The 14,509-nt window shown below is 29.8% G+C and overlaps 1 protein-coding gene across 2 annotated transcripts in view; it reads left to right on the top strand.

Moving 5' to 3' along the window:
* Positions 1 to 14,509, top strand: part of LOC131854735 (uncharacterized) — a 151,590-nt gene that overhangs the window by 5,644 nt on the left and 131,437 nt on the right. The gene's annotated exons all lie outside the window — the stretch shown is intronic.

Below are 14,509 nucleotides of genomic sequence, written 5' to 3'. Positions count from 1 at the left end.
ACCTACAAAATAATGAAGAGTATACATAAATGTGAAAATTATACTCATTCATCGATTCTCTTCTCTCGATGCAACCTCGCGATCATAGCCACAAAATATATGACACGCAATTTCGATCATTCGATAGACATTTGAAGATTTGCGACGCGGTCTTGTGAAAGTCGCCAGTATAACTTATTCCACACACGCTACTTGCCACGGAGCCGGTAAGTCACATACGTAGCGGTATATTGACGCAACTAATTATATATAACGATCTATAGACACAGATCGAAGCAACAGGTCGTATAGCGAAAGTTACGCGTAATAGTATTTAACATGTGTAATTGCAACGACATTATATTTTTGGTATTCGAATATTGTTCGAACTTGTATAATAAAGTTTTAGTTAAATATTCATAGTTGTCTGCAATTATAAATTCAATAATTATCAACAGTTTAAATATATATACATATGAATCGTGTAAATAAAATAAGAAATGTGCTGCTCATAAGTTTATACACATATACATATTTACATACAACTACACATAAACTCATATACAATAAAATTAGAAGGTATATTATTAGTTCAAAAATGTATTTCGAAAAAATTCTTTATTGAAACCAGTCATAGAGTTATATGTTAAAACGAACGTAAAAGCGGAAACGTATTAGAGAAATCTGAATAACAGTAATCTACAACAGATGTAATTAAATCATAAAAAATCGTATTGGTGAAACAGTTTGCATGTTGTGTTCGTAAAAATGGTGCAGTCTTATTAATAAATCACTGATTTTGACAGTTCGTGAACAACTGCAAAAAATTAAATTAAGGTTAATTTTATCCTATTCTCATCTATTATATTTACGAATTGTAATCCATTTTCATGGCTAGACTATCTAGGTCTATGCCTACAAACTATTGCACAATAACATAAGTTAGTTCAATTACAAATCAGCACCAATTAATATGCATTGGAATTGATAAATCAAACATGCCAATTTATATTACACGGTCCTGTGTTGAATAAACACTCGATGCATTTCTAGTTATGTAAATAACGTACTATTTAATCACAACCCAACCAAATACTTTCGATTCTTCTTTATTGACCAAATAATTTCACGGGTGTATGATTTAACGTTTAATTAATCAGTTAGTATTTAAAATTATCACTATTGAATAAATTATAGTTACTTTATTTACAACTAGCTACTTGCCCCGGCTTCGCACGGGTTTACATAGATCTACATATAACCTTCATCAATCACAAATTATATTTACAATCAAACAGACAACTTAGGAACTTTATTTTATACTATGTAAAGATTACAATACTACACATCTACCCTTAATTTATATGTATTTTTGGGATCATAGATGAATTTGTTAACTTATGTACTCTTGAAAATGTCACATTGTATTATATATTTTTTATAGTTTAGAAATAATAATATGTAATCAATTTTTGTTCCCATTCTATATTTATATCCACGGTATGTACATATGATACTATATTTAATAATATAAAAGAACAAGACCTCTTATTAACTCTTATCCCCATCATGATGACTCATTCATCCTGTCTGATGGAAAACGCCAATATTATTATAATAACAAATAATGTGTGAACAGTTTCTATAGCGACACAAAGTTACGTCTTAATTTAATATTGGATTTCAATATATCATTATATAATGATAATTATATATGAACTCTAAAAGACGTTATTTAACCTTTAAACTTAAAATTTACTTTCGGTAGAGCAATGACCTGTTGGAGAAACCGGTCAACCGCGAGTCACAATAACGTTATAGGGGTTTGGTATAATCGTAACCAATAATGACATTTGATAACATGAAGATAGATAGAACAAAATATAGAAGTCGATTGGAAGTATTAATTAGTGATTTTATTTTAATTCGTTCGTTTATTTACTTATACCTACTACTTATATATTTGTTTTATGTATGATAATGGAATGGTGCACCCGCCTGCGCTAACGGTTTACGCTGGCGGGACACAAGTGGAGGATAATAAGATGAGCATGAGGTCTGTTCAGCTAGCCCATCATGACAAATTCACTAAGAATTTATTATGATGGTTTCCAGGGGGAACCGCGTGGAGGTCAACCTGACGTGGTACATTGCTAGCAATGAGATCAGTCCACATTACTGACAATTACCTTCCCCCCTATACTTATATACATTGTACATGCATATCACATAAATGTACGGGATATGGGAGTTTGTATTTACTGTGTCGATAAATTTTTTTCTAGTCGAAAAATTTGATCATATTTAAGATATTTAATGGAACAGACGGATAAATAATACTGATAATAATCCAGGACAATTCTCACAGCGCATCAAATCCCAGCAGATATAGTGTTATAGGTACTAGACACCAGTTATAAACACACAATATACATAGACGACTCCCAGACCGACACAAACAATAATGTTAATGTATACAAATGTTTGCATCCTGCGAAGAATCGAACTCGCCACCATCGGATGTAAAGCGGTGTACAAAACCGCTAGATCAGCAAGGCCGTCTATATCAAATATATCAATAATGAAACATGCTTCATAAAATGGCGAAATCTTTGATGACCTGGACCTGTCACGACTTAAGAACATCAACAACATTGGCATATTAATTTTATCGTCACCCGTATGATAACATCGTGCGTTGCTACACCTAAAGATTATGGTAAACAGAGACGTATTAGTTTTAATACCTTTACGCATCCAGTAATATATTAAATTTTACAGAATACACAGTTTACATAACATTCTCGGTGGTGTAGCTGATTAAAACACCGCCAGTCTCGTCTGATGTTGCGAAGTTTCCTCGCAAGATACAAATATTTGTATTTTCTATGTACATTACACATGCAAAAAAAATCATGCAAGTATATTTATCAGTTGTTTAGTATCCATAACACAAGCTGTGCTTAGCTTGATACTAGACGGCATTGTGTGAATTCCAATTGTCCATGTTTATTATTATTGTTATATTTTGCTTATTTTATGTTTTTTTATAAAAAATATAGATATATAGCTAACTTGTATGAAATTAAAAATAATCATCATTTTTAATCTAGCACCTTCTGCTTTCTTACCTCTATCCAAATATACAATGTACTTTAAAGTGAGTATTAACTTGTTATAACTAACAAAAATACAAGTATTATTTTAAATAAGAATTTTATCCTTATTTCCAGAGAAAACATTGTGTAAATATTTAAAAATAAAATATTCAGACACGTCAGTTGTAACGGGAGAACACAATGCTTAGAGGATGTACAAGATTTTTAAAATAACCCCGTACACTGAGATATCTCACCTGTTTTATGGCTGGCATTACTGTGGGTATGTCCTCTGAATGCCTGGGTGTAAGTCAATGCACCCAGAGCAAGTTCAGTGATCCTCTAAAGATATTCTGTACACGTGCTTGTGAGCACTTATATCGGATAAACGTTTGTGACAATTGATGTTTTGCGACATCTCTAAGACGAATACTAGGGACAGAATATTGGAAAAGTTATCGTATATTACTCGTCTATAAGTATTCACCCTTTATATACTAATACATATCGGTAACAATAAACAACAAAACCGAATAAATGAATGTGTAGCATCTGTTTGAAATATTTGAGTAATCATTATGTTTGGATACTGTGGTTGAAGTTTGTCGTGCTCATTGCGGTTTTTGTATTTAATGAATTTGGTTTAATATAATAGCGGCCATATATAATCAGAACTAAATATCAATACTAATTAATATCGCGCTTACATAAGGGTAAAAAATAAGGTATACTAAACAAAAGAATCATTTTCTCATATTTTTTAATACATTATGTACACTGATTTGTCTTAATCTATAATAATAATGTTATACAATATTTGCACAATACATTTTGATATAACTAAACCTGAATCAAATTCAAATTATATTATAACATTTGGAAGATCATTTTTTCTATGTATGGCCATTTCTAAATTTTATTTCACCAATATATATTTTTAATTTTCTATTGTTTTGTTGCCAGGATTATAAAATCATACAGTAGAACAATTGAAATATCTATTATTATTCTATCCTTTAAAATATTTACATCTTCTGTAAATAATAATGACTTAGTATGTTTATGTGATTACTTTCGGTGTTTATTCTATGCTACATAGCAAAAATACACACATTTTCGCTAATTGTCCACTTACACTAAACAATAGACAACATAGCAATGTAATGAATGGAAATACTAATAAAACATTACGTGGCCTACGTAAAACCATATATGTACAATCATTTTCAATAACGCGTCCTTTCTTACTAGATATTATTGTTACAAAACACATCGTGATACATAAAGTACTTCGTGTGACAAAGGTGACAAGTTTTGTAGCTGTCACGGTCAGATTATGCTAGTTACTACTGACATGTGTCACTTCAACACTTGAAGTGTGGGTTGATCGATAATCCTGGATGTCAATCTGTAATACTATTATATCTTATTCTATTAATAAACTCAATAGCCATGCATTTATGTATTACTGGCTCCTTACTGGAGTGATTATCTCGCCAGTGGTTATCCATGTCCTATTACAATGAAATTTCTAATTTATTGTTGAAACTTCATGTCTTACATATTATACAAAGAATATAAAATCAAATTTTCAGACTCTAACGTTAAAGTAACAAACTATTAAGCTGAGTATAAATAATATTTGCATGCCAGCTGTAAAATATATATTGCCACTCAAGATAACAAATATAGTAATACTTTACTGTACGACTAACTATAAAATTTTAATAAATAATCAATCATTCAAGTTTAACGCACACAAAATAATTTAATTGAATGGACAATCTTCTAAGACATGAAATAAGTTAGAAAAATAAGATTTTATGTTAAAAAACAAATCAAATTACACTTACCATAAAATAGTATGTAAATACCATAACGTCAAGGCTTTACACAATCATAAAATTGATTCACCTGCAAAATAGCCTAGAAATCGTGGAGAATAATTAATTAATTGATCATGTACGTTTAATCCATTTACTTCGATAGCATCTATGAACTTAATTAAGCCTACTACTTGTCTATATGTAGCAAGGCTGAAGAATATAAGTATAGAAGAAACTAGATCCAATCTCGGTCAAGTGGACGGATGCATCTATTTACTTGCTATTGACATTCCTAACTTCATGTCCAGTGAATAAGTTACGAAGCATGCAATTATGGTAGGTAATTGTCATCACTTTATGGAAGGTAAAGTTTTTTACTGCTAAATTGGCATATATGAGCAAACAACTTATATTGTTAACTACTAGTTATATTCCGCAGTTATGCATTGTATAGCTGTAAAAACTAATATATACATATATATTAGTTTTTACAGCTATACTCATATAACAATTGTTTGTTTATATTTGTATGTACTTTGTAATAACTGAGGGGTCAATTCCCTTAACGTAATATCATTGCCCTCACAAAACTGCTGAGTAACAAAAATATTGGGCATGGAGCCCAGGAATTTATTATGACCTCATCGCCACAGACCTTTGCGTTCAGGTATCGAAAACTTGATTTAGGTTTCTTAGTATTTTTTATATCGTTACATCATTTTTGGTTTGGATAGACATTTTTTTGTGTAAGTGGTATAGCATTCAACCTACCTGACTGCCCACCTCACTGGAAGTACCTACCATTGCTTATATACATGAACAGCACAATGGACATGATCTTATCATGTGACATCCGACTAAGAGATGTTATCTATGTTATGTCTTATCCTGTAATTTCACTGCCAAATCTCACCATAAACCTGAGGTCCACCTAGACGACTTCCTCAAATAAATAAATTCTACCTCGGTAATTTTGTAACTGTCTTACTTAGTCTACAGGATTTTTTATTTATATACTACCGTATATACAATTAATCTTCTTAGAAATTATACAAACTCTAAGTACAGTGTGATGAGAAACCTATATATAAATATACAAAATAATACAAATGATCCCTTCTCGATATCCGTATAACAAACTTATAAGAATCCCGTGTACTCACCATACACATGCAATTTATATGTCTCATATTTACATAAAATACACGTTTACGCGATCTTGCGTAGCGTCTACAAGTAAAGTTTCCGGCGACATGCATGCTCATTCAGATTTGCATGAATTTCTCATGCACTTGTAATAAAATTGAGCTATTTCTCTCACTTATCTATTTCCGGGAACTGCATTCCATCGTATCACTACAATTTAAACATCATACTCCTCTGAGTGTGTGAGTTCACATCACCGTCATAAAATTTTGTTGGCAAACTTGTTGTTCTTACTAGTGGTTGAGTTTGTATTACTTAGTCCAATATCAATCTCATAAAAATAATATATCGATAACTGAAAATAAATCCCTATGTATATGTATTTACATATGTGTAGGCACGCAGTCACCAGTCCAGGGACTGGACAGGACTTTGAATAAAGTCGTCTGCATAGTCTTTTCTTTCTCACATCATTCTGCTCCTCAGTAACTTGTAATCTGTATTCCAATCTGAAGATACGGCAATAAAAAGTATGGAGGCATAACAACTTAGACATAGCATGTAAGGTACTACGGCCGTCTCTATGTATTCTGTGAAATCCGTGATTCTGGTCATTTATATATTGCGACCATTACCATTTACAATTATGTACGTAATTTGTGTACCATTCCAGTTTCATAAAAACCTATTTCATTCGATTGCTGTCTAGGTACTTGCTGGAGTATAGTATCAAGCGTTCCTACAAATTATACGAGTATCATGGTTACTTCAATTCATGGACAATGTTCAGAAATAGAATTAGACTAGTATTCGGAAAGTGGAATTTGAATCTAGTTTACAACCTCTCATGCTAATAGAAGTACGGCAACTTTGGAACGCTAATTTAAACTATTTACTAATTAATACACCACAGTATAACATATTGGAGTGGGTAGATAAAATATTAAACATATAAAAGTTATGTAATATCAACATAAATTTCCGAAAACAAGCACAATATATGTACATTTTCAGTAGTGATATCACAAGATAATCATATCATGCTAACATGCTTGATTTTCACTACAATTTAAAATACTACAACATTAGCATAACAATAGTAATAATTAATAGCAACAAAAAATATCTTCCTGATTTTTTAAGGCTATTTTTATAACAGACCGTTTCCGTAACTTTAGTTAAGAACAAAGTCTACATTTTTTGTTTTGTAATAAAATATAATTATCATTTAATTATTAAATTTTATATATATGTGGTAACCTAAAACATTCTGCATATATGTACTCATGTTTCATTTATATTATTATACTAGCTTTTGCCCGCGGCTTCGCTCGCGTTAATTTATCCCCTTAGGGGTGTAATTTATCAAAGTAATTTCTTAGGGGATGCCTACGTCATAGTAGCTTTATGCATGCAAAGTCTCAGCCCGATCAGTTTAAAATTGACAAAGTTTCATACAAACATTCATCCCCTATTTTATCCCTTTGGGGGTAGAATTAATCAAAATCCTTTCTTAGCGGATGCCTACGTCATAACATCAACCTGCATGCCAAATTTCAGCCCGATCCGTCCAGTGGTTTGGACTGTGCGTTGATAGAGCACTACGTCAGTCACCTTTGAGATATATATATTTAGATATACATTTTTGCTATTATTGCTTATTATTATTTTTCCTGCATTCTAACTTCAATCAAGTATATAATATGAAAATTATTTTTACTAACTAGTTCATATACAATTACATATACGGTAAATACACTAGGCATACACAAACTATAATATTGTAGTAAAGTGCAATCATAATATTTAAAACCTGTAATGAAAATATTTTTTTGTTACATGGTAGAACAGTGTTTACATATAAATCTAGGCGAATCTACCGCCATCTTTCTGACTTATGCTGTGAAGCACCAATACCAGAATTGTCATTTTAATCAGTTATAGATAATCCTATAAATATATTTTAAATAGTTGCAACCACATAGACATACGGGTAAGCCATTCGCAGTACTGAAACAGCAGAAATAAAATGTCTGTAAACCTATTGAACTAACTTTTTAAACGCATATATTAATAACAAATAAACATATTAAGTGTATCAAAACTATAACCTAGTAATCTCTTTTACAATTTAATTATAAAATTATACTAGAGCACTGAATATATAAAGATATCTACTTCATGTATAATTCATGACTATTATGAATATGATGTTCTACTTTAAAATTGATACTTAAAATAGTAAAATAAATATAACATTAATTGTATAACTAGAATTTTGCAAACAAAGTGGTCCAGTGATGAGTACATAACGCCTCTAGATAGTTGTAGTTCTGTTCCCGAATAATACAAGCATTTGTGTTCTTGAGTATTATTACTTCTTGTGTTGTTTACGTTGTATTTCATGTATAATTTAGATATAATTAAATCTATATTTCAGCTTCTTGTATCTCATATAAGCTCTGCTTTATTATAGTACTTGACTCAGTGAGACAATGATATGTGATACATACACAATATATATGTTAATTATTAATATTATATTCATTAATATTTACGTAATTATTACTAATTTAACGAAATAGCAAAGTCTAAAGGGTTTGTTAATCTTAATATACGTATAGATAATCAATTCTAATCATATGAGTATACCTTCACCTAAAGAAATGTAAGCATAATACCGGAAGTTATTTTTTGATTAAACAAACAAAACTTTCATTCCATTACCAAAAAAATCCAATAAAGCTACGGTCACTATATTTTGCATCTTCATTATAATAATTGAATTAGCATCAAGGTATATAAACGATTGCAAATAACGAGCTCGTTGCGAACTGGTTTGCTAGAGAAGGATTATTTTACAATATCTATGTCAAGATCAAGGAACGAATAAACAAGTTTCTAGACACCGCTGTATTTACTTATGAGACGTCAGTGACCCTTAATATTAAAAAATATATAGAATCTATAAAAAACCAATAAGGAAGTAAACATACTTTCTTTTAAAAAGATACAATCAGAATTTATAACAATAAATTTGAAAAACTATCGCGAGACGGTATTTTACTTTTTACTGTATTAACTCGATAGAGAATCTTCATTTTTTAAAGTTGGTTAAATATGAATTAACATATAATAAAGACGAACCAGGTCGTATTCTAGTCACTGATGAAACTGTGGAAGTGACCTCAAGCACGAAAAAACAGATAGCATCATCTCGTATGAAGTAAAAACAGTTTTTTGTTAGAACAGCACTACATTTTTTATATCACTATGTGTTACTTCACAGACAGAACAGGTTAGGCTATTACGAAATTTGTTACAAATACATCTGCTTTAATATTATAAATACTATGTATAATTAAACTAATACAGTGATAATCCTATTCATTCATTGAGAAATAACGAAATCTTGTAAATTATGTACATATACTTGACATACGAATTAAACCAAAATCCCAAAGATAAAGAGAAATAAAATAAAATTTGAACCCACTGAATAACAGGAATAATAAATTTCTGCTACATGAAAACATATCAGATGAAAACATTTTCAAAATTGTCAATATAAAATTATAAATAAATGGATTATACATTCATTGAAATATACAAAAATATTATTAGTAAAAAATATATTTATAATCGAAATTAGAAACAAAACAAAGTAGAATATTATTCAAAATGTGTTGTTATTTATAAAAATACCATTACTATTATTAATACCCCATTGAACATTTGTACTTTTCTCCATCTAAAAAATATTATTTGAAAGCGATCACTTTTAACGATAAGAGCACCTATTGTTTTCGTTATATTTTGTCATTTTTATTAGAATAATAATATTATTATTCTATATTATGACTATATAGTCATTAAAAAAACATTACAGCACATAATGCAACCGCAAGAAAATCTCTAGATGTCTAGGAAATGGTAAATAACAGACATAAATAATTGACGACTGTGAAGGCTCTAATATGGCAAAGGTGTAGGTGCAGGTTTGATTGCATTGCGCATCTATGACAGGGAGATAAAATAGAAATAATTTCTCTTTCACAATTTCTGTGTTCATTTATTATGTGACAACATTGAAACGCCACAATAGAATTTTGCGATTATCATAAAATCTTACTTGAAATCATACTAAGCTTGACGATGCTTACTTATATTTTGGTTTTAGTAAATGATAATAATTTTAGCGGATTTAATGTGCATGTCGTTTAGTCAAACTTTACAGACTTAATATTAGAATACAATCTATTACACAATAAATTATTACCACTTATTACCTTTATACATATATATATATTCTTTCTACCTTCTACTCTCTACTCTCTCTAGAGTATTTTATGGAAGAGATTGCTTCTTATGATAAGACCGCCTTTTGATGTATAAAAGGCGGTCTCCATATATCTTTTCTATATAAATCTTATGTAAAATGATCGGTGTAATAAAGAGTTTAGAAATAAATAAATATTCATCCATATGAGAGAATAATTACTATACAGTTTCAAATATAACATCATAACGGCACGTATGATTTATGAGCTCTAGATATTTCGAAGTATACGGTAATTCTATCGACTAAGGGCTGTAACAGCATCGAAATATCAGGTACTAATAAATAATATTACCATGGTAAACATTGTATTTACTTAATATGTGCAATTGTAAACAACCGTAGAAAAGGTCATAATAGCATAATAATATAATATCACATGTATATAATATTGTAAAGTTATACAAAAAATAACCGTTTAGCATATTGTTTCTCGATTTGTAAATATAATTTTTGTGTAAATTTCCATTGAATGTTTTTTTAATCATTATATAATTGTCGTATTATATTTGTTTGTGAAATGTTATGTACTCTTAGCTACTGTTAAAAGGTAGCTGACAGAAAAAAAAACAAAAGTTGGCCTTACGGGTTGATTAATTGATAGGTTACAAAGTGAAGAATAATGTATAAGTTAGCTGCCAGTCAAGTGTAGCCAATATTAATTACACTGCGAATGTTCATTATTAATTTATAAATAAAGTATTAATTTATTCCGCCGTGCTTTAGCTACTTAAGTTTAAGTGAAGTGGAAAGATTTCACCTATCTGTTACATGTATTATAGATATATACTTACAAATATACGAGATACTTCTTCGTAAATAATCTTTTTTGTATATAAATTGCTTAAAATATCTATTACAATATATATCACAGCGTTGCTTAAAATAATGATATTCAAAGTGATCATATTATTAATATTACATAATGTTTATAAGTGGTCCATGATCCTTAACATTTAGCAAATACTTAAAATATTATCAGTTTCCTAAAAGTAGTAAATAAGTCCACCCAAAACCTACAAACTAAGTAAATGGGTAAAAAAATAAAAAAAAATGCCAAAGGCCAACAAGATAGTCACTTCGAGATATCTATAGTATAAAGCTATATAGATCTATAACTGCGCCCAATCGGTCGAGCCGATCTATGAAATCCAAACAAATTCAGCTGTGGTGATGCTAATTGTGTAGAGCCTAGTTATTTATGTGTTTACAGAGAACATAACAATATAGTTTTGACCGGACGTACCAACCCGACCCAGGTGACAAGAAGTGACGCACGTAGTCATTTCATGACACTTTTGTGAACAAAAGAAAATGAAACTTGTTTTCTAGCCATTTAAACTTAACGAGGTTTGTTTTTATTATAATTTCAAATCTTCTTCTATAACCATAAGTTTCTTAATTCAACGTTTTGTGTTTCTATATTCGCCAAATCAAAACATAGTTATTATTTTTTTATAAAAAGTTTTTACTACCATATTGATTTCGTAGTAATTATTTTTAGTACTGTCAGTTATTTTTTCTAAAAATATATCTTAGACTAATTATTTTGTATTTTACTATCTTATCATTAAATACTACTATTTATTTTTAATATAAAAGTCTCTCAATGCTTATATTAATTTTTTATCTCCATTTTAATTATATAAGAACACAACGTTAAAAATAGAATACTAACTTACAGCGTATTTAATTTAAACTCCGTCCATCCATCTGTATCCACAAGTAATTAAAAGGAAAAAGAGAAAATTTAGTTTTTTTTTAAAACAAATACATTTTGTATAACTCGGCTACACCAAACAAGTTTGGTTTTAAAGTTAGTCTGTTCGTAGTAGGAAATACAAAATAATGTTTGGCGTCCTGTCGATACCAAGTTTGAGAGTTAATCTTAGTTGAGATTACTCCGAGCTACGTATTCTGTCCGTTCCATTAGTTGTTGACACTGAGATTGATAGATAGAGCTAGTATTCTCTTGTTAGTCCATTTAAGAACGTGGTATTTTATTTTTAAGTTTAAGGTCACCCCGGTCACTAGAAATTATTGCTTTTCGTTTGAAAGAGATTAAAATAGGCAGTTATAGATTATCTATAGCTATTGTTATATTCGATAGTTGCGGTTATAAATTCACCTGTACATTATATATTTTGGACTATGTAAGTAGATTATATAATCAAGCCTCTGGTATTTACTAACCTAAATGGTCAGTTATTTGAATATGTATGTTAACTATTTCTAAATGTTTACAAATTAGAAAATTAGGAAGATATAAAATTTATTCTAGATTATAATCTATAATATACTTTATCCGTGTAAACAAATTTATTCAAATCCATCCAGCCATTGTGACGTAATGTGGTTGAAAAATAAATAATTAAATCAATAACTTTTAAAACACCTATATCATGCCCGATATTATAATATTAAAAATAGTTTTTTTTTATTGGAATGGTAAAATCCCTGATGGGTTATCTGATGTTAAGTGTTAAAGGTTGCACATATCATAAGTTGCCATTCCGGAGTAGATGGTATGCCTTTTATCTTGTAATTTTACTTATTTATTTCATCCTCCAAACTTCGTATAGTAGCTATTTCAGCTACTATACGAAATAAATACAATGGTCTACCTTGGTGATAATTATATTAGAAAGTTATATATTATAGTTAAAAAGGACTACATATATCTCCTCCATTTTTTATGACACGGTAATTGAAGTTTAGCTCTGCTTGACGTTTCGTATACCTAAATATCACAGTGCGATGGCCCTGCTAGCTTCTGAAGGTATTCGTAAGTACTGACTTAATCATCGAATTAACTGTATAGTTTATATCTCACCTACATATAGCAAACGTTATTAGTGGTATGAAATTATATTGTATATTGTTTATATATAGTTATATTTCTTTAATACGCATGTAGTTGAATTTCACCTGACATATTCATGGCTTTACATTGTTTTGAATATATTATCAATATATAATACATTAAGATTATATCTATATGACGCCAGATGAGAAAATGAAAATGATGAAAAATAATCTCAATTTGGTGTAGTTTTCAGTTTTTAATTTCCTTATAATTCGGTCTCTACGTCTTTATCTTTATAATATTAAATACAGATTATTATTAACAGCCCACTGTAAATTAAAAAAATATATGACTATATTTCTTTAATAAGAGAGATATTTCCTCAAAAGAGAAATATACCTCCTCTCATTACCACTTGTAACATGATGTCTTTAATGGTAATATTAGGGTTCATTATATTTCGAATAGGGGTTCATTATTAATTTGCCTTATTGAATTATAAATCTTCCTCAGAAATTACTTTGTCCGTACATAAAAACCGCATGGCAATCCATTCAGTAGTTTTTAAAATTATCGGTAACATACGGACAGACACAGCGGGAACTTGGTTTTATAATATATACAAATATATATGTAATATACGTATCTAGCAACGTGCTGGAGATAAGACTTGAGACATACAAACATATTCACCACAAGTAGAAAAAATCACAGCAATCAGTATATTTCTTCATACCATGCACATTGAATTATACCAATAGATTTCAGTTGCATGCAATCTACATAAAATCCTAGGAAACCATACCGTAATAAGGAAGCAAACACCTAAGATGCACTATTACCAACAATTTCTCGAGCGATGCAGCATTCATGTTTTATGAGGCAAGCACGAGACGCGACCAGTTCCGGCCACTTTCCCAATGAAAGCGACGGCTCTGCGGCGGCCTTGCTTCACGGACGGTAGACTTAAGGGAATTTCGTTAACCTACTTGACTATTACATTAACACTAATAATATCATACTAAATCGCAATGTGGATCGATTATATGTTTATCATCCAAAAATCAAGGACTGTATATTTTTTTTGTGATATCATTCTTTTCATAAAACTGAATGTTGCACGTTATTTTTTACGGAATAAAAATCCTGGCGCGTTTTGTTATGAAAAATCAGTTAAATAAATAATTTATCACTATACATCAGAAAGGGGTATATACTATTTATGTATTCAAGTGCACACTGGTACAATATCATAAATTAAACATTTACAATTAAACCTTTACATAGACTTGCTGCCTATTAACGCTATGTAAAT

Source organism: Achroia grisella, unplaced genomic scaffold, assembly GCF_030625045.1.
Source record: "Achroia grisella isolate CSIRO2021 unplaced genomic scaffold, CSIRO_AGI_Agris_v1 utg1245, whole genome shotgun sequence".
Lineage (NCBI taxonomy): Eukaryota > Metazoa > Arthropoda > Insecta > Lepidoptera > Pyralidae > Achroia > Achroia grisella.
The sequence above is the reverse complement of the archived record's forward strand: the minus strand, read 5'-3'. Positions and strand labels throughout refer to the sequence as shown.